General features: G+C 44.9%; 1 protein-coding gene across 8 annotated transcripts in view; it reads right to left on the bottom strand.

Moving 5' to 3' along the window:
• The window catches only part of Zfp521 (zinc finger protein 521), a 292,892-nt gene that overhangs the window by 41,256 nt on the left and 225,766 nt on the right, over nucleotides 1-25,870 (bottom strand). The window lies entirely within an intron of this gene.

A 25,870-nucleotide genomic window follows, 5' to 3' on the forward strand; every position in this document is an offset into this window, starting at 1 on the left:
CTAAGAGTCCAGGGTCCAGCAAAGCAGCATCACCTTTGCTAAAACTAACACTCTGGTAAGCGACACAGCCTACTGTGCTCCCTGAACTGCTCTACATGTCTGCAAATATGAATCCAGGCAACCTCGCAACAACTCATGAGAAATGCTATCATTACACCCACTTGACAGATGAGAAAGCCATGACCCAGAGAATATAGAACTTTTCTCTGAGTCAGAGACACTAATAATTAAAGAAGGCAGAACTCAGATCCGGGCAGTTTGGTCTATGGGTTCATGAACTTATAGACAAGCTATGCCACACCTGCTATCCCCAAGATGACTTGTTAGGAAGAGCAAGGGTCAGAGGCTATCCTCTGTATATATGATGTCATGAATCTACCTTCTACCTGCAAAGGTTAGAGGTGTTCCTAAGAGGCAGACATGCTGGGAACAAGAGTGTGAGATACATTTACACCCGGGGAACAGCAAATTTAAACTAAAACAAAACAAAGGCATTTCCCCTATCCAATGGCAAATTTCTGTATAGTTGCTTCACTCGTTGGGATCTGACAATGTGAAGGTCCAAATACCAAGGGAATTATTATTAGCTAAGTAGGAGCGAAATCACTCTATTTGTATTGCTAATCTTTCCTCTCACACAAGTGTAAGTCTTCAGAGGCAGAGGACAAGAGTTTGTACAAGGAGGAAGCGAAGCACTAATTAAGCCCCAGTCCAGTCGACATTCCACAGGAGATAAAAACCCACTCTATAGTTGGGTGGCATAGCAAACTCCTTGACTATAATTATGTAAGAAGAAGTTTAGTTGTGCCTACTGACATGACAAGGGGTTATACAAAGAGCTTTAGGGATTATGTAAGCTCAATCATTCTTTTTTTTTTTAATCTCTTCTTTTCTTTTAAATCCTAAAGTCACCAAATTTCACCTAGATTTCAGTCATTAAGAGATATAAGAAACACTATTTATTGCAGAGAACCGAATCAAATGTAACCAAAAGTATTTGCTAAGACTTAAAAATTTCTAAAATCATATAACTATATGTTGAAGAATAAGAGGATATCAAAGTTTTAATGTCGCAACACCATTTAAAAACTACGCCTACTTTTCTACATTGTGCCCAATGAGTACATGTGAGAAAAATAAACTAAAATTTTTCTTCCTACCCATTTCTTTTTTTTTTTTTCCCCGTGAGAGCCAGGGAGTAGCCTTGGGTGTGAGCCTGTGTTCCTTGACTGTCAGACTGTTAAGTCACATGACCAAGCTTGCTGTGGTCTTTCCTTAAGGACAGTGGCTGACTGTATTCAGGCATAAAGGGAATTCTGCAAGTTAAGATGGTTTTGAATGTGACAGTCTACCTTTTGACTACTCATACTTTATATGTAAAGTTAACAAAAAAAGTAAATAAGATATGTTTGAGTGCAAAAAAACATGTCCCCACCTATTTTCTCTTTTTTCTAGCCCAGAGTAAAGCAGTCCCCTAAAAGTTAAATAATTTAAATTTAGTCAAATGAAACAAGAACGGCGACAGTCAGCTGTGGAGTGACTTATGTGTCACTACACACACTTATTCTTCACAGAGTATGCCCCTTGTTTGTGGAGTGATTAAGTAATACCCATGACAGCAATCATAGCAAGCATTCTCGAAAGCTATTTTTACAGATTTAAAGCACATTATACTATTGAAAAAATATTGCAAGTTCAATTTCCTTCTATTTGTAGGTTAAACAGTGAGAATTTTTTCCCCCAATAAATGGATCTCCATTATTGGAGTAGGCGGAGAAACACATCAATTGCTCCTCAGACGTCTCAGCCAAACCGATGATCTATCAGATGCTAAGAACCTTCCCCGGTTCCTCTGCTCTGTCCCTTCACCACAGCCCCCCATTCTCACTGTGGATCATCTCTATGGGGTCCCCCCTTCCTCACTGTGGATCATCGGCACTCGGTCCCCCCATCCCCACTGTGGATCATCAGCACCGGGTCCCCCCTTCCTCACTGTGGATCATCAGCACCGGGTCCCCCCATCCCCACTGTGGATCATCGGTGTCCTACAGGGTGGGCTGTAGGACAAGCGTGTGACCAAAGGCCTGCAGACAGCTCCAGTGAGGATCGTAGTTTAAAGGAAGCACAGTTGATTACGGAGAAGACAGGACAGCTGGGGTCTGTGGAGCTTGTTACTTCCCCTTATTCCATTTGGGGGAATCAGGAAGTAGAGGCTCTGGCTGGAGGCTGAATAGGTGGTGACCCAGCTCCTCAGCGACCCATTGCTCATAGCTAGGCTTTGTGTCCTAAAGGTCCTACCATCTCTCCAAATCCAGACCACCAGCTGAGAAGCAATAATCCAAACACAGGAGCCTAGGGAGTCAAGGCAGGGACCCAAACAACTACGTCTATTGCTGGCTAAACACTTTCTTTCCTGAGGATGAACAGAGACATGAGAATTCTGATACAACTTCTCTATAAGGAGAAGTGCAAAGTAGCTTCATTCAGAGACCCTGCTGAATCTGCCCTGGTGAGTTCTGTGCTCAGCTGTGTGGTCAGTGGCACCATTTCACTGTTAAAGAACTGAAAACCTATAGCATAGAGCAGTGTAACTGCATTAAAGGCCATTCCCCGGCAAAAAGGCGCTCGTTCCAGCAGCTGACGCTTGTTCGAGAGGCAATACTATCAACACCTCCAATTTCAATTTCAAGTGGGATCTGCCCCGAAGCCAGAACTTGCACCTTGCTTCCTCCCCCTAAAAGGTGCCAAAGAGCTTAAAATTCAATCAAAACCACCGTTTCTCCTCTCTGGAAAGGTAGCAGCTGATAGTAATTGGATAATACAGTCTGACTCATTTATTAAAAAGAGATTCAGAGTCAATTGACTTAATAACCATTACAATATTTCATTAAGGCTATAATAGGCTAGCACAGCCCCATTTTTTTTTTATGAAGAGTTATAGGTGAGATCTTTGGATGAAACTTCTAGATGCTTCCATCCATGTTTTCCGCTTACCTATATTCTCCAGACTTTATCTCTGTATGTTGCTCCGAAGGAGGGAGGGAAGAGGGGAGGGTGAGAAGGGAGGGAGAGAGAAGAGTCCTTTCTGCGTCCTATCAATACAGATCGATTACAACAGTGGAATCTTCACAGCTAAAGGGTTGATAGGAAATGAGCAAAATGACGGGAGTCTAGGAAAACACAAACGCTGCACATCATGATTGGAAATATTCTAGTCAAAATCCTTGAAAGTATAAACCAGTGCTAGGCGAGGGAGAATAAAACTGCAGAGTGCAAACCAGTCAGCCAAAGAAGAACATTCCTCCTCAGCCTGCCTCACATCATAGGACACACGGCATCCTCACAACCTACTCTGCAGCAGTTGTGAGGGTACCCAGTGACATGGTAAGATGTCAGAGCAGCCTTCTCCTTACTGAGCACCTACTACAGGCCAATGAATAAAGCTTTGCAGGCCACCTAGGGCAGGGTACCAGGGATGTTTGAGCATAATTGGGAAATAACGCCACGTGTATAGAAGTCAGAGCTAAAACAATTATTTTCATTTGCTAATCTTTGTGTAAATGCGAACATAAATGTAAACAAGAATCAAGTCTGCATAAGAGCCTCATACTCGTGTAAATATTTATTCCCATATTACACGTTTCAAGGAAGGAGTCTGCTGCATATGCAATTGCTGTGGCCCTTCATGGCCTGCGTGAGAAACAGGAGGAATTGTGGTGAACTTTCTGCTCCGAGAAAACACACCCCTTCTTTCTCAACCAGAGCCGGCTCAGAGGCAGGTGGTTCTTCCTCTCCACCGCCTATCCTGGACCCACAGGACTCTTAATCAGCCGTGGCAGAGCAAAGAGCTAACCGTCAACGTTCGGGTGCTCAAGCAGGACTCAAGGTTTTGAGTGCCAACGTGGCCACTGTGAGTCTAACACAAGACACTGATATTCCGGAATGAGCTTTACACAACGGCGACCCTCTCAGCAGCCTACAGACTGTGTGTCCGTGTTTATACCCCATTCCCTCCAATAAAGAACGAGAATTTAAAGCAGCTGCAAGAAACGTTCGGCGGCTGCGTTACGTGCTGCTGTTATCTCAGAAACCACTGGGAGCCCTGTTTACATGTCTCAACACCAGGGCCATTACCAAGGACCAATTTGTAAGGGTTTATAAGTAGAACCCTTCTCTTTACCCTTGACCCTGGCTGGAAGGGTCCTTTTCACTCTCTTCAATGACAGAAATCTATAGGCTAAAATCCTCCTGCCCCCATTATCATGTGAGAGGGGTCATCCTTGAAAAGCTCTGACCTGACAGGAAGTGAACTTGCCCCTCAGAATCCAAGCAGAGAGACTGGATGCCCTGAAGTTGTAATTTGCAAACCCTCCCCCCCCACCCCCCGCTCAAATGTGTGCAGCACTCTCTGCTTGCACACACATATTTTTTACATCCGAGCAAACCATGCCCTAACCAATTCCCAACCTTCGCCCCCGCTGTGCTTTGCTTTGCTTCTTCCCTGAGTTAATTTCCAAGCACACATTTATAAGCCAGGGGTCTGCGGACTAACAAAGCGAAGGCATACACGACAAACCCAGCCCTCGGCTACACTGACTCACCCTGGAAATCAGGGCTAGAAAAATAGGCAGCCTGCACTGCAATTTGCCACGCACACAGCCATCCCATTCTTTCTCGGGTCCCTGGCACTCCGGCCACAATAATTTGTTGCATTACACACTACACATATTTCACAACTGTAACATTAACACACCAAGGTGCTAATTTGGCAGTGGAGAATACGGCTTAGGCTTTCAAGTCCGCCAGTAGATTAGTCATTAAGCCCCTGAAGTAAGGCAGAATTGGAGAGAACTGAACAGTGTATGAGCTTCCCCCCCCCCTTCATACCAGCTAGGAAGTTCTGGCCTTATTTATTCTGTGGAAAAGCTTAACATGAAAATGAATATCGCCTGACCAGTACTTTTGGAAAGCTTTCTCACTGGTGATATGGTGGGATTTGCTTCTGTCACTATTCCCAAACCATTGCGAGAGAGCACGAGACATTACGGACAGGACTTCTGACAATACATAAAGAGAAGAGCCCTGGGAATCTGAGCAACCCAACAGCAGCGGCCTCTATGCACGAAGTACCTAAGGCACGGACAGGCATCTCAGGGAGAGCCAAATGCTAGGTATGTGCCCCCTGTGCCCAAGCCACAACGTACTCCAAGGAGGCCTGCAAGGTGCAAGCCTCTGGGAGACTCATGTCCCTACGATTTTGTTTGTTTGTTTGCCAATGGTCTAAAAGCTGCAGTGCTTTTGGACTTGTAAGTAAAGCCACTGGTACTGACACTGTCGTTTCCTGTCTTGAACTTCTCATTATCAGCAGGATGGGAGCAGGAAATGATTCAACAGGGGTAGGCTGCAAAGTACCCAGCAGAATTAAAGAGCCCAGGGGCTGCCTAGAGCCCCATAAACATCAGCAGCTTGGAAACTCGCAGGGGGTCCAGGTGGATAGGGGCAGGAAAGGCAGGCAGGGGGATTTCAGAAGCTCTGAGACACAGTACTGTTCAAGGTCTCGGTGTTATTACCATTCATGTGCACACATACCTATTAGAATATTCTCACGGAGCAGGAAAATATTGGAGTGCTGTTTAAACTATAATAATAATTAAAAAAAACACCAAAAAGGGAGCTCTGCTAAAAGAGAAATCCTTGGCAGCACTGAAGTGGGGGCCAGGAACAAGTAAACGGAGTAAGGAAACGGCCTACCCTGACGGATGCCCTGGCACTGCCACTGATTTCTTTCCTCTTTGTGAATTTAACCATGGGCCTCATAGCCAAAGTCTCGGCGCAAACATACAGAGTTACGCAAGAGATTTAAAGGGGGGAGAACTTTTCTCTTAAATGCTTTGATTAAAAAACAAAATTATTGGAAAAAGCCCCGTGAAACTTTGTAGTTAGCCACCCCCCGCCAAAAGCATTCTTAAGCAAGCTAAGAAGGAAGCAGTGAACATTTTTTAGCGAAAGCACTGAGCCTGGAGATGGCTCCTGACAAAGTGTTTGCTGCATGAGTAAACCTGAGTTCATTTCCCAGAACCCGGTTATGAAGTCAGGCATGAGGGTGGGGAGAGGGCATGGTGGCTAAGAGCCCTTACTCCTCTCGCAGAGGACTGGAGTTCAATTTCTTGCACCCATCTCTGGAGGATTACAACTGTTTGTAATCTGACACTTGAGACCTCAGTGGGCACCTGCACCTGACCTCTTGTGGACAGACACAGAGCGTTAAAATTTTGTTAAAAAGCATTGGATGTGCTAGCATGTACTTGTAACGCCAGTGCTAAGGGAGTAGGCACAGGTAGATTCTTAGAGTTCACAGGCTAGTTAGCTCTAGGTCCCAGTGAGACACCTTGTCTCATAGGACAAGGTGACTAGCTCCTTAAGAACACCTGAGGCTGACCCCTGGTCTCCTCACACAGGTGCATCTACCCCTGACCCCGCCCACACAGCCATACAGTGAAATAAGTTGGATGCAAACAAATGTGTAAGGGTGGGAGTGGGGTGACAGCCAAGCTTGAAAGGCACCTGCTAGATCTGCATGGATGTGTCCTGCTCTCAGAAATCTGCTTCTTGTTACAAAGCTTGGGCCAAGTCTACCTGAGTGTGCCAGGCGGAAAGGCACCCAGCCCAACCAAGAAGATACTGGGTGGAAAGAAACTCTTTTCTTGAAAAAGTTTCTCTTCACCTTGTTTTCAGTCTCTCTCTCTCTCCCTCTCCCTCTCCCTCTCTCTCTCTCTCTCTCTCCCCCCTCTGTCCCTCCCTCCCTCTCTCTCTGCATGTGCGCTTGTGCGTGTGTGTGTGTGTGCGTGTGTGTGTGTGTGTGTGTGTATGTGTATAAGCAGAGGTCACCCTTGGCTTCCTCAGGAACTCCATGTACCTTGATCTTCGAGACAGGGCCTCTGACTAACTGGGTAGAGCTGGCTGGCCAGCTAATCCCAGGGCTCTTCTTGCCTCTGTAGCACTGATAAGGGAGTGGCACCATGTCTAAGAACATGTGTTCTAGGGTCTAAAGTCAGGTCCCCATGCTTATATGACAGCCAGTGCGCTATCTCCTAGGGTCTAAGTAGGCTTTCCCAACAGTTGATAGTCCTATAATATAGCCTTCCACTCTTTCCTTACACACTCACAGGGATTCATCCACTCTTTCCTTACACACTCACAGGAATTCATCCACTCTTTCCTTACACACTCACAGGAATTCATCCACTCTTTCCTTACATACTCACAGGGATTCATCCACTCTTTCCTTACACACTCACAGGGATTCATCCACTCTTTCCTTACACACTCACATGGATTCATCCACTCCTTCCTTACACACTCACAGGGATTCATCCACTCTTTCCTTACACACTCACAGGGATTCATCCACTCTTTCCTTACACACTCACAGGGATTCATCCACTCTTTCTTTACACACTCGCATGGATTCATCCACTCTTTCCTTACACACTCACAGGGATTCATCCACTCTTTCCTTACACACTCACATGGATTCATCCACTCTTTCCTTACACACTCACATGGATTCATCCACTCTTTCCTTACACACTCACAGGGATTCATCCACTCTTTCCTTACACACTTGCATGGATTCATCATACCATTTGCAGGCAGATTCTCTTGTTTGACATCAAAAGTCTCATTTTCTTTGCCTGTAGGTCTTCTGGTTGGTGTAGCAGCATGGGTAAATTTACTTTCAAGCCCTGAACCAAAGCAAAGCAAAGCAGAAAACAACAGAAAAGGAAAAGAAAACAAACCCCAAACATAACTGATAACATTGGAAGAGTTCATGCATAATAAACGAAGTGCAACCTGCCCGGTTGTTAAGTCTGTGGGGAAAACATCCTTGAGAACCAAGAGGTACAGCAGTCAGCACTGACTCACATGGTAGTAGGCAGCCATGGCAACTGTGGACCAGAAACAGCATCTATCAGGAATGTTTCTGCAGGGACATGGTGTTGGGTTTGCAGCAAGGGTCAGGGCCTTTTCTTTTGCTTCTTAAAAAACAAAACAGAAATCTTCTGCTGCTTGGCGTACAGCCACTAGCTATGTGGGGAAGGCTGTTTATCTTTGTTAGAAAGCACAGCCCAGTACTGCAGATGGTTAAAAGAAATGGACAGAAAAGTAATACAAATCAGACAAAGGAGAGGGAGCGAAGCTCGACAGTTTCTGCAAATATTTTCCTGAATGTCCATGGTTTAAGGAATAAAGACAGTTGGGCGTTTTAAAGATGATTTTCTTTTACATTTTTAATTATGTGTATGTGTGTGCATCTGTGGGTAGCTGTGTGCATGTGAGTACAGGTGCTAGCTGAAGCAGGAGTTACAGGTGAATGTTCGTCCCCACCATGTAGGAGCTGGGAGGAGTCTGCTCCTCTCTGGAATAGCAGCAAATGCTCTTAACCACTAAGTCATCTCTCCAACCCCCAAAGGACTTCCTTTTGTTTTGTTTGACGGTTTCCCTGCATGTAATATTTGTGCACCACATAAGTGCCTTGTGCCTGGAGGTCAGAAGAGGGTGTCAGATCCCCTGGAACTGGAGTTTCAGACAGTTGTGAGCCACCAGGTTGGCATTCAAAACTGAACCTGGGCCCTTTTGCAAGAGGAGTGAATGTTTAACTGTTAAGCCATCTCCCCAGCCTCTGCTTGGGCATTTTTAAGCTAATTATCCTGGTAAGAAACTATTTCATAAGAAACTGAGTACTGAGTGCAAAGCTGACACCTTCGCCTTACTCTGGTGTTTAGAATCTAAATGTATCTCAAACAGAAAACTGTGTCTGTGAGGACACAAGCGTGTGGAAGGGGTGGGGCTCTCTTTGACTCCCAGGGGGTTTTTGCCTCTTCCTCCTTGCAGGCAATGTTAGGAAACCATTAAGCGTGAAAATGTGGGGAAAAAGTCACAATCTTGTATGCTATTTGCAAATGAGTCGAATTTTTATTGTTCTTTTGGTGTGACCTCAGGAACTTGGCCTTGAAGAATAGAAGAAGGTAATGGTGCCATAAACGCAGTAAGATTTCTAAAAACAGTTTATTGGAAATGTGAAACTTGCCTTCTCCTAATCAGAGGATGCCACCCCTCAGAGAAATTTTCCTGTGCATTATTAAAGTGATATACTGCGGTACTAGTTAGAGCTCCATAACCTTTAAATTGCCTGATTGTAATTAAGGCCACTAGTTTTATTTAGGAAGGTTCAAGGAGGCGCAATTGAAGTTAGCTTAACTAGTGTGAATTTAATGTCATGCTGCCAGAAGGCAGAGGGGCACACTGGTCTGGCCGCTCCACAGCACAGGCTGCTGTGGGATTGTATATCCTAAATTGTGTCTAGATTTTAAGATGCTGCAGCTGTCAGACATGGCGGGACGTGGGTAGACCCACAGCCTCAGGTTGGCACGTGTACTTCACTCACTCACTCACTCACTCTATTCAATATCCTGAATTCTAAGTACATCTGATCCCTGACTGTGTGAGAAGGGGGACAGGGGAGGGATTGGGGGGAGGTTACGGTTGTTTTTAAGGATCTCATGATCACTCGCTCAGAAGGGTGGGGGGGGTGTCCAGGTAATGCTCAATCAGCACCAACAATTTAAATTGAGATGCATGTGTAACAAAGCTGAGAGAGGCGAAAACTGTGGAGAGGGAAAGTTCGGGTGGGGGGACATGGGGAGATGGGGAGGAAAAAGCTGGTTACAGGATACAGAGTGGAGTACGGAGAACTCATCCACACCGCTAGGAAGGCAGGCGACGAAACAGAACCAAGCAAAACAAGAGGGTCAGAGCAAAGACGGGTCGGGTCTCCTGCACAGACGAGAACCGCAGCAGACAGTATGTCTGGAAGTGAGCACACAGCATTCATCTCCGGGCAGAATGCTGGCAATTTTCTGTCGTCCCAACAGCAATAATGAAGAATGGATTTCTTTACAGCCAAGTGGCTCAAGCAGCCAGCTACGCTACCACTATATAATTAATAACAATAAGCAATTAAAGAGAACAGCAGGTTACAACAAGGAGATGTCAAAATATATTAGCAAAGGAAAATACTGCAGCCACACATTTAAAAGAAAACCCGGTGTGCAGCATGGGAATCCACGGCCGTATCTTTTTGTGGGCTGTGTCTTGGATGAGGCTTTTATACTTGAGAAAAGAGGAGGGGGGGGACATAAAACTACTCTAAGGTGCTTAGCATCTTTCCAAACCGAGGAATGTTCCCCGTGCGCAGAGAAATCAGAAATGCAATATGGCAAATAGAATTGTAAAGACAGAGGATAGTTGGCTGCAAAGTCTTTACCATCGTACATTTGTGAAGAAATACTCGAATACGTACCTCACCAAAGAGCCCGATTAGCTCAAGTACTCAGAGAGACTAGAACATTTTGCTTTTTTTTTTTTAAAGTAAAATCTTGATTAATCAGTAACTCAGGAAAGTGTTGGAGAATCTAAGAGTATCAATTCATCTGCTTAGTAAAATGGGAGAGCTCAGGGTTGGAAGGGGCCTTAAGGACTAGGTAGGTATAGACCTGTCTAAGTGATGAGAGGTGATGGGAGCAAGAGATATAGCCCTGCTCACGAAGGGGTGTGCTACAGCTAAGACTGGCAACAGAATCTAAACATTCCCAGACCCAGGACTCCAACAGTTCACTAAACCTTTACTTAACAGATGAGTTTGGGCCTGGGTTTGTATTCCCAGCAACTGTATTAAAACCAGGTCTATATTAAAACTAGGGATGGAGACGTGGTGTGGTAAAGACAGGGATGGATCTGAGGCTTGATGGCCTGAGCATCCGAAACAGTGAGCTTCAGCTTCAGTAGAGACCCCTTGCTTCAGAAAATAAAGATGAGAATGGCAGAGGAATACATCCTGAGTCAGCCTCTGCCTTTCCTCTACATAGACATGGGGTGTGCGTCTGTGTACACAACACAAACACACATACACACACCTGCACACACATGGGCATGAACGCACACACCTGCACACACACATTCACATACATGTGGGAATACATGCACACATCTGCACACACATTCACACATATGTGGGGGCACATGCATGTTCATACATGTTTACACATGTACATACATGCGTGTGCACGCACGCACACACACACACACACACACACACAATCTCTGATCCTTAAGTAGAGAAGTTTGTGTTGCTTATCAAACAATGGGTTAGGGTTAGGGCTAGTTCTACGGTTCTAATTTTATTGCTGTGCAAAAAGCTGTTGCTATTTCTATGCCATGTGGCTCCACTCAGCTCCTTGCCCTAAGCAACTATGTCTCCAAGCTCCTTTCTCCTACTAGAAATACAAAGCTGTATGTAAAACCTGTGGGAGAACTGAAAATCTTAGTAATGGAGAGTTAACCTGTGTCATATCACCCCTCCCCATTTTACCCTGTACCCTGCTCCATCCACCCCCACCATCCCCAGATTCCCCAACTTGGTCTGACCTATGAGTCTGAAAAAAATGAAACATTTCTGACTGTATGACTTGTGAATTAGTGGTTAAATTTTGATATTTTTCTTTAAATGGTAGTAAACCAACGATTTGGTTAAACTGTTATTCGAGTCTCTGTGGAAGCTGAGCTTGAGGGCTTCTTTAGAGATTTAGAATTACTTGGATGCAAAGACTAAGTGCATGTCTATCCCGACATATGCTCCCTTAAGTACTTGAATCATTCTAAATTGAGTATGTGGGCAAATACCAAGAATACATGCATTTTGTAAAGCATGTGGCTTATGTATATATAGACAATTAGTGCGCCGGACTATCTAGGAACTTCATACCGAAGGCAAGATGTTATTTCGGGCATAGCAATGACTCATACTAACTTCAGTTTCCTTCTGCTGTTTCCCTCAGTCAAAAGAACTGTACAGGACACAGCCGGCGGTAGGCAGGAGTGGTGTACGCGCAGTGCTGAAGGTAGGAGAGGGAGGACGGATTCTTAGGTCAAACACTAAAGTCGAAGAGAGCGAGAACTAGAGCTCCCCAGAAAGCGTGCGCTTGCTGGTTGCAAGTGTATTCTGTCCAATGAAGAAAGGGACATAATTGTGGGTAGCTCTTTCTCAGATAGATTTTCTTATATTACTTTCTGCAAGCTATTAAATATTTCTCAGACCATAATGCCAAATTATAAAGATGCTTTGGGCACAATAAATTTTTAATCCCCTATCTTTATGACAATTTTTCTAAAACCGGAAGCAGCTCATTTAAGATCTGTCTTAAAAAGTTAAACACTGTATACTGTGTCGATATAAATGGAAGCAGATAATGAATGTCCCCCACATAAGAAGGAACTCTATTGAGATAGTGTCACTAAACTGACTGTTGATGGCCTTACATGTTCTATATATTTATGGGTTCCACTTCACTCCCAGGACGCACCGTGTAATCAGCACAGAGTTCCAATGCTGTCTTAAGCAATCCCAAGTGAAATGTGGGTGTCTACAACATTCTTCATGGTGTTCTTTCTGAAGGCATGCTCTATTTGGCAAATTTAACGGTTCCTTCTTGAAAAAGCACAAAAGAACAAAGGTCTTGGACAGACAGAGATCAGCACGAGAGTTCTTACACTTGACAGCCCAAAGGAAAGCTACTACATTAGGCAATTTGGTGCCATAATGGTTGTGGTGCAAAATACTTCCAGTTAAGACCTGATCTGTACAACCAGCAGATTTGTCTTATCCCTGAATGTTGGAGAAAAGGCAGTTCAAATATTCAAATCAGAGTCACTAAATGGAGATTAAATGCATTATACAAATGTGTAGAAAACTAAACGGAATAAATGTTTTCAGTCGATCTTAAACTAATTGCCATTACTGAGTATACCTAAGTATTTATACGGAGAGAAAACCTACTCTCTGACAATAACTTCTCAGGAATAGGAAAAGCGCTTAGCTAAATGCTGCATCCAACTACTGCACAGAATCAAGAATAGGGCTGGGGAGACAGTTCATTTGGTAAAGGCTTGCCTTGCAAGCATGAGGAGCAGGTTGGGATCCCCAGAACCCATGTGAAAAGGTAGGCATAGCGTCAGGCACTAGCAACCAAACGGAGAGGAAAAGACAGGAGGATTCCCCAGACCTGCTGCCCAGCCTGGAATACAAGGAGAATGACAGAGCTGAGGAATGATATCTGAGCTTTTCCTCCTGCCTGCACACACCCGTGCATATGTATGGGATACTCAGTTACATGTGATATCCATACATACCCAACGTGAATAAACACAAGCATACACAAACAGAGGGGGAGAAGGAGAAGGGGAGGGGAGGTGGGAGAGGGTGAGAGGAGAGGGAGGATGGGAGGGGAGGAAGGAGAGAGGGAGAGAGGGAGGGAGGAAGGGAGGGAGGGAGAGAGAAAGAGAGAGAGAGAGAGAGAGAGAGAGAGAGAGAGAGAGAGAGAGAGAGGAGAAATGAATATATAGAGTCTCAGAGAATCTGACCCAATTGTAATTGTCTTCTTAGGAGACTGATGGGGGTGGGGTAACATTCCTGGTAGTCCCCTCCCTCTTCTCTAACCCACATGATAGATGACATCATGGGACATCCCTCAAAAGGAAAGCCCAGGCCAAAGAAGAAGGAGAAGGCAGCACTGGAGAGACACAGGACTCAGAATCTGGGCATCTCTCCTTTGTCATGGAGATAACAATGCTGTTATCATTACTGTGGTAACAGCAGGGACATTCCAAATCAAAGTAGTCACACTGGCCCCGAAGTCACTCAATTAGTTCTAAACATAATCTCATCTACTGAAAAACAGCAGTCTCTGTGGGCAGGCCAACACAACGTTTAAGCACAAGAGGCTGAATAAAATTTCTATACAAGTCAAACTAAGGCCTCTTCTCTTAGCCCCATAATGGGGGCACCCCTTTTCTTCCGTTGGCTTCTTGCTACCCCTTGCTGCACCTCTACCTGAGGATGACTATAAGGATAAGGATTGCTATGTATATTCAAACATCATCCACAGTAACCAAAGTGTGTATATGGGCTGGCAGAGGGCTGGGGTATAAGCCCAAATGCTCAGTTAATCTGCAGAGGATAGATTGTTTCCCAGGAAGAGCCTGATTGATTTGCTCAGCCACACCAGTAATTACTGGTAAAGCATGGTTCAAATCTGCATTTAGGTCCTAGATTAAGGGGAAGAAAAATGAGCAAATGTCACTTGGCAGCCAAGATGTTTTTTTTTTTTTTTCTGAACTCGTCAGTGGTGATTTCCTGGGACCCTTGGCATGGAAGGCAGGAGACCAGTGAGCGGTTTCAAGTGTCAATGTTTAGTTGACACAGAACAAAGCCTCTCAAACACAAGCTCCTGTTTTACACCTTCCTGGCTACCTTGTTGATTCGTGCCTCTTTAAAGTTAGATTGAGAACGAAAACGTGATATTCGGTTTCTAGTCACTGTTCTCTCGTTTTTTCAATTCATTGAGGATAGTTGAACGCGTGGCACTGAAGAATCAGACTAATTCAAGAAGAAATGGCATCGCGCAATTCTTCTGTTGCGGATAAGAAACTGGATAGGATTCATTCCATTAACAACAGCAAACGATCTGTCCCTCACAACCAAGAATGCCGTTACTCACAAGCTGCGTGAAACTAGGCAGGCTCGTTTGTTTTCCCACAAGTGGTACCAGTCACGACGCCGTTCTCTCTCCGTCACGCGGAGAGTTTCACGTAGACCGTTAAATATAACTTACTGAGTTGATTTGGAAAATACCAAGAAAACCATAGGCCGTGCCGCTCCAAGGCCTGCAGTTGAATAAAAACAAACAAACCCTCCCTGGCCCTGAGAAATTAAATAAAAAGTTAGATTTCCCTGCACTACGTTTGTTTGCATTAATTGATGTTTTTAAAGAAAAGGTTGAAAATGGAGGCCGGCGGTGGCCTGTAGCTTTCCTAAGTCGCAAGAGCCTCGCACCACAAACAGCACCAAGGCCTCCCCTGCTGCGCTGTGACTCCCACTTGGCAGCAAGGAGCATCCACCGGTGCTTTCGTTCTCCACTTCCACATCCCTCTTCCCAAGCACAGGAGAAAGCAACTCGCGGAGGCAATTCAGCCCACTTGCCTGTTTGCTTACACGTACATTTCCCCGAAACACGAAGACACCGAGTGGTCAAACACTGTTTTATTCTCCTCGGTTTATTCTAACACAGGGTCTGGGTTCCCACAGAATTTGGACCATGATTACTCCTAGGCCCAGTTCTGTAATGTCACTTTTCCTACTGCTGGAGAAGTTGCTTCAGTGAGGAACCACACAGTGTGCACATGAGCGAACACAGACCTCTTCGGCAGGCCTAAAGCAACCGCCATTGTAGCTAGAGCTGTGTCTGTGAAGCCTGAAAGGCTGCCTCACAGAGACCTTTCTTCCCATGAAACTTGATGGAGGTTGAGCCACTCAGACTTTGGGATTATTCGGTGGTGACCAATCTGCTGCTCACCGGCTGCCATCTCAAGCACTTACCTTCCTCACACCTTAGCTGAAACACGATGTAAAGAGAGAAACAGGTACCTATGACATCAAGTTGGGGGAGGTCCAACCAGCAGGCATATATCAAGTATGAAGAATGAAATCGTCTGTCTGCCTGTCCATCGTCCACTTATCCATCTATATCTATATCTATCTATATCTATATCTATATCAATATGTCCGTCTATCTACCTATCTATCTATCTATCTATCTATCTATCTATCTATCTATCCATCCATCCATCCATCCATCTATCTATCTATCTATCTATCTATCTATCTATCTATCTATCTAATCTATCAAGTGCCTATTCCATAATGACTAGTTAATGTTATTTATTGTTGGTTTTAAGCACTGAGCAAGTAAGTATTCCTTTATGCATTGGAATATTTTTATAATTGCTCTTAATCTTTAAATTCACTTATTAGTTTCATCTCTATTTTTCTTCTCCACTCCACATACAGTCAAAATATTGAGATGCGGTTAAGTTTCACGGGGCAGAGAGGGTCCTGGATTACAGTGCGGTTGTAGGCAAGAAGGACAGAAGACAGGGCTACGCAAACTCCACCACCCCTCTGTCGTTAGGTGGCGGCCACTTCAAGGCAGTCCTGGAGTTTTTAGGACTTGAGTGGCAGACCTTTACAGTAGCCACAGGGTAGACACAGGGATAAAGACACTGTCCAGAACAGGATGCAGCTGGTGGCACCGCCACAGCCTCAGCTGTCTCCCGAGAAGGGCCTTCCTAGCCCTACCACTGAGGCTCGCACGTTGGCCTGGCTCCTAACATGAGGGATCATTTGGGTAAATGCAGCAGAGACCTCTTGCTAGTTTGAACGTAACCCAGGCATTTATGAGGAGTCTAGGCATATGGTAATGATAAACTTTAAAACAATACCCAGAAGATGTTGATGTTGTTAAATTACCCTTTCGAAAGCCCCTCCCTCTGAAGGCACAGCCAACCGCAGCTGTGACTATCTTGTTCCTTCTTTCTCCTCCTAATTGTGTGTGTAAGAGAGACAGAGGCAGACAGAATTTGTACGCATGTATGCATGAGACTGCATGTGTGTGTGTGTGTGTGTGTGTGCGCGTGTGCGCGCACGCGCGTGCGTACAGGCTGAGCATCAACTAAACACATGTACATTTGCTGAACTAACACAGGTCAGTTCAGAAATGAGCTTATATGGAAAGGGTGGCATTTGTTATTATGACATACCTTTCCCTCCTCACACAGAATTACCTTTGCCCTGAATTCTAACCATACCTTCTAGGACTCTTTCAATGCGCTTCTCATTTTCCCAATATGCATTGTATCTTCACCTACATAGTTAATGCCTCTCATGCTTCCTGTTTATCTTGATTACAAGGGTTGTTGTCAAAACAACTATGGTTGGTTTTTAGATGGATGGATGGATGGATGGATGGACGGACTGAAAGAATGGAGAAGCAGGGAGGGCAGGAGATCCTCTGATACCTCCCTGGCTAGGATGGGTGTGCAGTCCCCTGTGGCCTGGGTGTTGTGGTTTATGCTTGCCTGCATCCGATGCAATGAGCAGTGAGGGCTGCTATTCACATTGGTCCTAGGGCAGACCTCGTGCCCAGCTCTCTGACTTCTGTCCAGCCTCAAAGTTGAAAGAGAAACGCAGCCCCGTTCAGACCTGTTCCTCGTATTTATTTCCATCCGAAGAAACAATAATACTTTACTCCCTTTCTTGGCAGGCGCTTTCTGCCTGTTCTGTTCAACCTCATTTTCCCTTGACAAGTTACAAAACAGTGGCTGGGCCTGCCCTATGCATGCTACGCTTACTTCCTCTCGTGCCCAGGTATTGACCTCTCCTTAGTCCTGCTAGCTCGCCCCGTCTTAAGTTTTTAAGTGTCCAGCAGAGAGAATGGGATAAAAAGAATGGTCTTAATAAGTGCTTGAAGGTTACTGCCTTCCACTGGCCACACACTGTTCCTGCCAAGCAGAGGGCAATCCAAGCTTCCTTTCTTCCGAATGCCACTTCTTTGCCATCTCTAGAAATGTTAGGAGACGTTAGAAGGGACTGGATTAAAAACAATTTCGAGGATCAATCTGATGTTAAGAACTCAATAATTACTCAGGAAATATAAATTTACGAAGCTCTGCAGGAAATATCGGCATTGGGTGCCTGCAATAACGGACTAGTCTCTCAAGACCTTTTCCTTCCTAATCAGCTGCTGTGATGTCTGGGCAGCTGTGCTAGGAAAACGAACTCCTCCGGCCAGCCGGTGAACAATGCAAGGGACGAGAGAAAGGTGCCCAGCCCTTTGTGCCATGTGGTACTCATGCTCCTCAGGGGCGCACGTGCCTGGTCATTAGCCTCTGCGACTCTCGCTTCTCAAGGCAGAGGCTCATGCCTTCTCATTAGCACCGAATTCCCTGCCTCTGAGAGGAGCCCAGATGTCGGCCGAGCCTGACCCAATATCTGGCTGATCAGCTGCTGTTTACTTTCCTAAGCCTGAGGTTTTAGTACATCTTGAGCTGAGGCAGTGGGATTCTTCTCTGGCCCTCCTTGTCAGGGCTAAGTAATGGAATGCACGACAGGCTCACAAATGACCCAAGGCCGCAGCCGCTGCTCTGTATTAGGAGAGGGCTGCTGGTTTTCATGGGAAGCTTCCTAAAGGACAAAGGGTCCAGACTGCCTCTCTGGAAAGGAAATCTGCAGGAGGTTGTGGTACCATGAACCAACCCAGCATGCCTCGGCACATCCAGCCTGGGGCAAGTGGCCCAGACTCCAGTCCTCTTCAGAAAACGTTCTTTGTACGGAATTAAATAAATAAGTAGGGGCATGCATACACATATGCATACATACATACAAATATGAAATGCATCTCTTTAATAATCTGAAGAAATCGTCCCTGCTCCTGGATGAGGCTGTCGTTAGGGGCCTGTGACAAAGGGGCCTGTGGGTTTTCTCAGTACCTTTGATCTGCATTATGAAATGTTAATGTCCATCCCATCGGAGTCCCTCTCGAAGCAATGCCCTCTCTCTGGCAAGGTTTACCCCTGCCCGCTGCAGCCCCCTTACTATCTCCATATCTGGGTTAAGTGCTGACTTCGGGCCCATGCCCAGGAGCACTGCCATTTTTAAAACAGGGCTAGCTCAATTCCTAAATAGGAATGTTTTGATGATAGAGAGCCTGGTCTAGATTAAATGGTGGCCTTTCGCAGGAAGCACACCATTAGCCTGACCTGGTGGCACTCTGTATGCACTGACTGCCTGGAACGTAACTCCCGGCATTTTGTCTGTGCGGGGGGCTGGGGGCTGGGGCAGTGTCCGCAGAATTTATAATGTTATGTTGATTAGGTGGGAAACAACCAGGAACACATATTTTGATATCTCTATTAGCAGCCTGTTCATGTCTAACTGCAAAACTTGGTTGCACTTCGAACACCATCTTTGCCCAAGACAGACCAGTAAACACAATTCCTCTCTCTATAATTAGCCTTTTCTCTGAGGGCCCTGAAGTAAGTCTGCATGCCGTAGATTTAATATCCAGCGCTATATCCATATGTGCTGCCCTTGCCTGGTCCCAGAGCATATAAACTCCCCTATTAGCAGCCTTGACTGCTTAATTATGCAGATTTTTTTTGTACCCGCCTGCCTGTAAAATTACTGTGTCTAACCTTTTTTTTTTTTCTTTCTTTTTTTTTCCTCTCTCCCTCTTTGCACCATGCTGGCCATTCTAATGAAATCGGCATAGGGGAAGGGCCTGATTTGCAGTTACGGAGCCTGGATCGCACTGGCAATCTGTCCTTAGTGGGAGTCACAAAAGAAGTCAAATGCCTTCATCTGGCTCTACCCTATCATCCCCAAGGTGATTGAGTTCACTTCCCGATGCTTCCCAAGTTTTCCTCAGGCTGTCCAATCAGCAGGTCCACCAGGGAGCCCAGCCTAGCTTGCAACAGTCTCTGTATCTAGTTACAGCCCCACCAGGGACAGTCAACCATCCACCCCCAAGCCTTCAGATGAAAACCTTTTCTAACAAGGCCGCCCAGCGCCAATGAAATAACACACATCTGCATATCCACTGGGTCCCATGTTTCTTGTGCTCATGGATTATGTATCTTGCAGCCTCTAATAAAGAAATGCAGTTCTTTGTTTAATGTTTATCTTGTGCTTGTTAAGCAAATGCTAATGTTGTATCAGAATGCTTTAGTGCTATTTGGGTTTTGGGTGATTTACTACAAGACAATCTGCTGTGAAGTAAATTTAGAGAAAGGGAAAAAAAAAGAGGGGAAATCATTCGGGTTGAAAGGGAGAAAGGAAACGTCTGACAGAAAAATTAAGAAATGGGAAAGAGGTGGTGAGAACGGGGAAGTGAGCGTGTATGCTCTAGAGACAAGAATCGAGATAGACAGAGGTGGACAGAGGTATGGACAAACAGACACATTCAGGGGTGAGGGCAGGGGACAGTAGAGCTTCCTGCAAATGCCTTAGTCCCAGACTGCCATGCTCGGCCCATCACTGGACAGTCAGAGAGTGAGAGACAGAGTAAACCTAGGGCGATTCCCAAAGGCGAGGAACAGAGAAAGTCCCCTTCAGTGACAAGGTAAACTGTCCTGAAGGGTAAACAAGAAATAAAACCACCCTTTCTGTTGTTGTTGTCGTCTGCCTTTGTGCCCTGATGGTTAGCACTGTGCATTGTTATTCACAGACCACAGGGAAGCCCTAAATTTAATTGTTCATGCCAAGCTCTGCTAGAAATGGGCAAAAATAATCAGAGGCTCCCTCCTCCCAGTTTCATGGAGACGTGGGGGCTGGGGAAAAGGAAAGAGGGTGGCAGCTTGAAAGCTGATGGATGGGTGTCCTTTATTTACCCTTTGGCAAAGTGGCCTGTGGAGATCCACAGTGCAGACCTTTCCCGCCTGCCTCCAGTGCCGTGGTGCTGGGAGGGAAGACGATGTCTCATCTTTACACACAGAGGACACAGTTCCACGGTCTCCACATGCTTGCTAGGAGAGGCCACACACACAGCGCTCTAACGCAAAATGGGGGTGGGGGTGGGGGAGACTGAAATGCACAGTGTTTATGAACGGAGCTGTTTGTTGATAGAACACGAAGCGGAGAAAACCTCTGGTTTCTGCATTCTGCAGTATAGAAGGACTGGCGGTCAGAGGTCACGGTGGGTGGAGAACCGATGGCAGGTGGGGTAAGTCGGCAAGAACACTTGCCACGAGGGCGACATAGGCCCTTCCTTTTCTCTTCACTTTCTACTTCACCGAATAAATCAATACATTTCCAAAAGGATGATAAAGCTCTAAGTGGGTAAATGAAAAGCAAACACCCACCACACAAACACACACTCTGTCAAGTGGAAATTACGGCTGCATACAGGAGCGCCATGCTAGCTGTCTTCTTGGGTAAACATCTCGACCCTTAGCACACAGTAGAAGCTGAGAAGACATTTGGTCTCATGATTAATGCGACTAATTACAAGGACTCTGCTTCTTCCGGGTACCTCAACAACACCACAGAAGTCCATGTTCTAGTTGCCGGTCTCGGAAAATACATTTGCAAAATACCTGGCAGGGCCTGGGAGTGGCTGAAGTGCTTCCCACACAAGTGTGAGGGACTAAGACCCATTGTGAGCGCTCACGCAAAAAGCTGGGCACAGTGCTGTGCCCCTATCATCCGGAGTGGAGGAAGCTGTAACACGAGGACAGCCAGTGCAGGCAGCGTGGTAAGCCTCAGGACCAGAGAGGGACTCTGTCTTAAGAAATAAGGCAAAAAAAAAAAAAAAAAAAGACAACCACTGTCCCCATCTACAGACACACACACAGTGCTTAACAGACATGCAGAGGTCTCTGCTCTTTACAGACCTGAACACAGTGCTCTGCTCTCACAGATGTGCACACAGCGCTGTTATTTATTTACCTATGTGCATACATTGCTCTGCTCTCACAGGTATGCACATAGCTCTCTGCTCTTACCTATGTGCACTCGGTGCTCTGCTCTTTACAGACATGCCCACAGCACTCTGCTCTCTTCCTTTTTGGCTATATTCTGAGCATTGTGTCTTCCTTGATAAATGTGTGACTTTCTGATGGTGCCCCGCTGATGCACAAAGGCTGCTATTAAAGCTATGTCAGCGCAGGGACATTACATCAGACAACTGTGGAGCTCTGCAAGGCTCTACCTCTGAGGTATCTGCGGCCTAAATGAACGGGCATGGAACGAGGTTTAATGGCACGTAGCTCTATCTCATTGTATCCCTGAATCACCGCCCCCCCCCACCCCCAAGGAGTAACTGAACGCAAGCAAGAAGGGTAGGAACATTTGGAGGCTCAGGAGCCTGTGTAGACACGTTTTGCTTTCACATAGAACCCAACTCTCGGGGAGTCACGAAGAATTCATCCTAGCAAATTTCCTTAATCTCAATGCCATCCTGATCATACACTCAGCATTTAAGCACCACTAGTGACTATAAATTGGAGATATGATGACACTGAGCCAGTGACTTCCTTCAATGACCTGATGTGGTCAACCTCATACAGGTTCAAAGCAAATCGTACTCTCTTTTCCCACCATCTTAGGTACATGGTTCCTCTTTGCACTATTATTAGAACTGGAGTTTAATGTATCTCTCTTCTCTTTAAAAATAATAGAGGATCAAAAATACAGAAAAAGGAAATCGACGGGACATTCATGCATGAATCATGGGTTTTGCTGGCCATACCTTGTTATAAAACCCTCTAAATAGTGACTACAAACAATATACGTTTCTTCTCAGAGACGTCGTGGGCTGCTTGTTCTGACAGCACTAAAGCACTCTATGCTGCACTGTTCAATCTCCACTGTATACCCAAAGAGTACGGAGGTACTAAAATACTGAAAAAATGACCCCCATTAATTCCATATCTTCTGCCTTTCCAAAGCAAGTGGTGTTAAAACATGTGGATTCTCAGAAGCCTGGAGCCTAGGTAGACACAGTTTGCCTTCAAGCAGAACCTGACTCCTGTGGAATCACAAAGAATTCAACTTAGCAACTTTACTTAATGTCTTTGCCATCCCGACCATACACACTACCCTTCGATTTAGCATGTTAATGCAGCCAAGCCCTTAGGATTGGTGGTGAAAGACCAAATGCTTACATAGGACCTCAGCATAACTTTGTGACTTTAGGTGACCAAGGTGACTCAAGAACAATGGGTACTGTGGTCTTCCCCTGAGGCACCCGGCCAAACAGGATAGAGCAGCTAGGTATTTTAGTACTCCGGGATGCAGGAGAGGGGAGTTTGAGGTGCCACTGGAAATCATCAGAAACGATCCCGCAGTACACAGCCAGAACTGCCCACAATGCAGCGTCTACAGCTCAAGTCAGAGGAGTTGCTTGGGACAATGTGCTACAAAGAAAAAAATTTTTTTTTCTCTTTTAGGGTGGGGAGGATTAGAATTAAACAATAGTTTGTACTGAGGCTGAGAGGTATTCTATTAGAGAAGCTTTCTGGGAAGTACTTTATTTAAAAACAAACACACATACAAAGGTATAGTTTGAATAAGAATCCTCCTCACCTCATGGGCTGAATGCTTGGTCTCTGGTTGGTGGTATTCATTTGGAGGTTCTAGGATTTGGCTAGGGGAAGAATGTTACTATCGACACAGCCTTGGCACCTGTACCTTGACCCGAGACACTGTCTGTCTTTCTCCCTGCTTCATGTCCACCATGAAGTAAAGAAAACTCATTAGCCACATGTTCCTGACCCGATGTTCTGCCTAAGTGCATGGGGCCAAGGGGCCGTGCTAAGCCCCAGCAGAGTGAAGACCCAGAGTAAGCCCTCCTCCTGGAAGTGACTTCTATCAGGAATTTTGTCACCATGACTCCGAAGTTAGCAGGCCCTCGTCCTCACAAAAAGCAATGTCTAAAGCTTAGTTTAGAATGTAATTTAGAGAACAGCAAATCACGACAGTGTCTAGAAGCCTTCTCTCTGCTAATAGTTTTAAACTTGTGGGATAAGGGCTCAACTTTGGATTGGCAGAGTAAGCATCTATTAGATTAAGCCTCCAGCAGATGAGAATTATAAATTTTGGATAAAGCGTTGAATAAAACATAACAATGGGCTTGAAGACGCTGTCCTAGGAATGAAAATTAGTCCAGAGAGAAGGGATACTCGACCAGGAATCACACAAGATCATGCCTTTTCTAGGAAAAATGAGTATTTTATGTAGATGTATATGCTAGGATACCAATAGATAACTAAAAAAAAGTCTCTGTCTTGAAGAAAGAATAGAATTTAGATTAAGTATAAGCACTGAAAACCAAGCAGGGAGACCCAGAAAAAGAAGCTTAGAAGAGGTGTGGTAAACAGTAAAACTGCACATAAACTTCTCCCGTAGCCCTGTCTGACCCCTGAGTGCAGAACTGACTGCACCCACGATTTCATATGATAGTCCAACATTCAAACTGCAATCTTAGAGATTGTTTCCAGTCTGAGTAGATCCAAGTGGTTACATTACTAAATTAAAAATACCAGGTCTCTTTGAAGGAAAGTAACAAAATCCAGAACACTCATTCATTACATCCAAGATACAATATAAAATTATGGGCAAAGTAGGAAAATGGAAAATGTGATTCATTTTCAAGGGAAAAAAATTCAAATGAATTTGCATCCCGTGATTTTAAAGCAGGCATCAAGGCTGTGCTTATTGACAGGAAAGGCAGGATGCTACTTGCAAATGAGGAATCAGCAATCTCAACAGAGGGAAAAACAGCACCCACAAAGGGTACTGAAGAAATTATAAACAAGCCACCGTGTGGGCTGAGCATACGATAAGGTCAGTGGAAATAAAAACAGATCAAGGTAAGAAATTCACTTGGGAGAAGCAAGTGAACAGCATCTGAGGGACGCATGGGGACAGTACCAACATATATGTCGCAGCCGTGCAAGGCTCAGGATAATTATCCTGCCGGGTGTAGGGATGCACTGCTTCGAATTAGAGACCATCCTGGTTTACAGAGCAATCTCTTAAGCAAATGAGTATGTTTATAAATAAGCCCTTAAGATAATGGGCGAGCTGTCTCAGACTCAGTGAGCAGCACAAGTCCATAGACGTGAGAAGCAAAAAGAAAGTCAATGAAGCAAACAGGCTACTTTCAAATCGAAAACCAAGCTGGGGTTTAAGAAATGATTGCTGAGCTGGGTAGAGCATCCACACCTGTAATTCCAGACCTTGGACAAGGCAGAGGAATTGCAAGATCAGGGGCAGCCTGGACTATTTGGTGAGGCTCTGTTTTCAAATCAAACAAAACCAACCGACCAATCAACCAGTCAAACAACATCAACACTCCTCCTCAAGCAGTGTTGAAAATGTCCTCCACTAGTGAGTGGATGAGGGAACTCTGAGGACACAAGGAGGCAAGTGAAGGAAGGAGATGATAAAGTATAAGAGGAGCTAGAGAGCAGCTACAAGGCTCCCATGGAAAGTGCACACCCCATCCAAGGGCCCACATTGGCCAATGTGCCTGCCACCCACAGTCCATGACATAGAAACCCCTCTGCAGAATGACAGCAAGATTACTGCTAACAGGACTGGAGTGAAGGGATGTCAGCATGAAGGAGAGTTAGATCAAATCAAACCTCAGGTCCTTGGGAAAGGATGAACAGCAGAGTTTGTAAATGTCTGGTAAACGAAGGTCATTTCGGATTTTACTTTCCTTATCATACACATGAGCACTTAATGGGATCATCACAACACTGTCTTGTGGGATTTGCTGCACCCTTCAGACAGAAGACATATGAAATCTACGTCACTCATGGGTACACATTCACCTTTAAGGAAAAGCCTTACAGCATTAATATATATATATATATATATATATATATATATATATATATATATATATATATATATATATACAATGAAAAGTTAAGTGTCCATATGGCAATTCTTGGTATAGTCACGAAAATAGCAAGAAGCATAGCTCAAAGGCCTAAAGATTTAATGGAATTCCATAACATTCTGATAGTCCAAAAGAAGGAAGGAAAGGAGGAAGATATAATTGAAAATTGGAGATCAAAGACCACACAAGTAAGTAATGGTAGGATTAAATCCAACCATAGCAATGAATAAATTGTACTGAACATTACTTATGGGACAGAGACCGTCAGACCGAGTACAAAAGGCAGCTTTAACTACAAGCTGTCTATGTAGCTAGATATTAAATATAAACGTTAAAGGAAATGGATGGGGGACTACACACCATGAGTATAATATGCTTGAGAAAGATAGGGTGGCTATATAAATGTTACATTTCAGAATACTATTTCCAGAGAAAAAGAACATGTCACAATGAAGAGTGGGCAAACTGATCAAGAAGAATAGCCACTGACAAAGGAACACATAAAGAGT

Source organism: Rattus norvegicus, chromosome 18, assembly GCF_036323735.1.
Source record: "Rattus norvegicus strain BN/NHsdMcwi chromosome 18, GRCr8, whole genome shotgun sequence".
In the NCBI taxonomy this organism is placed as follows: domain Eukaryota; kingdom Metazoa; phylum Chordata; class Mammalia; order Rodentia; family Muridae; genus Rattus; species Rattus norvegicus.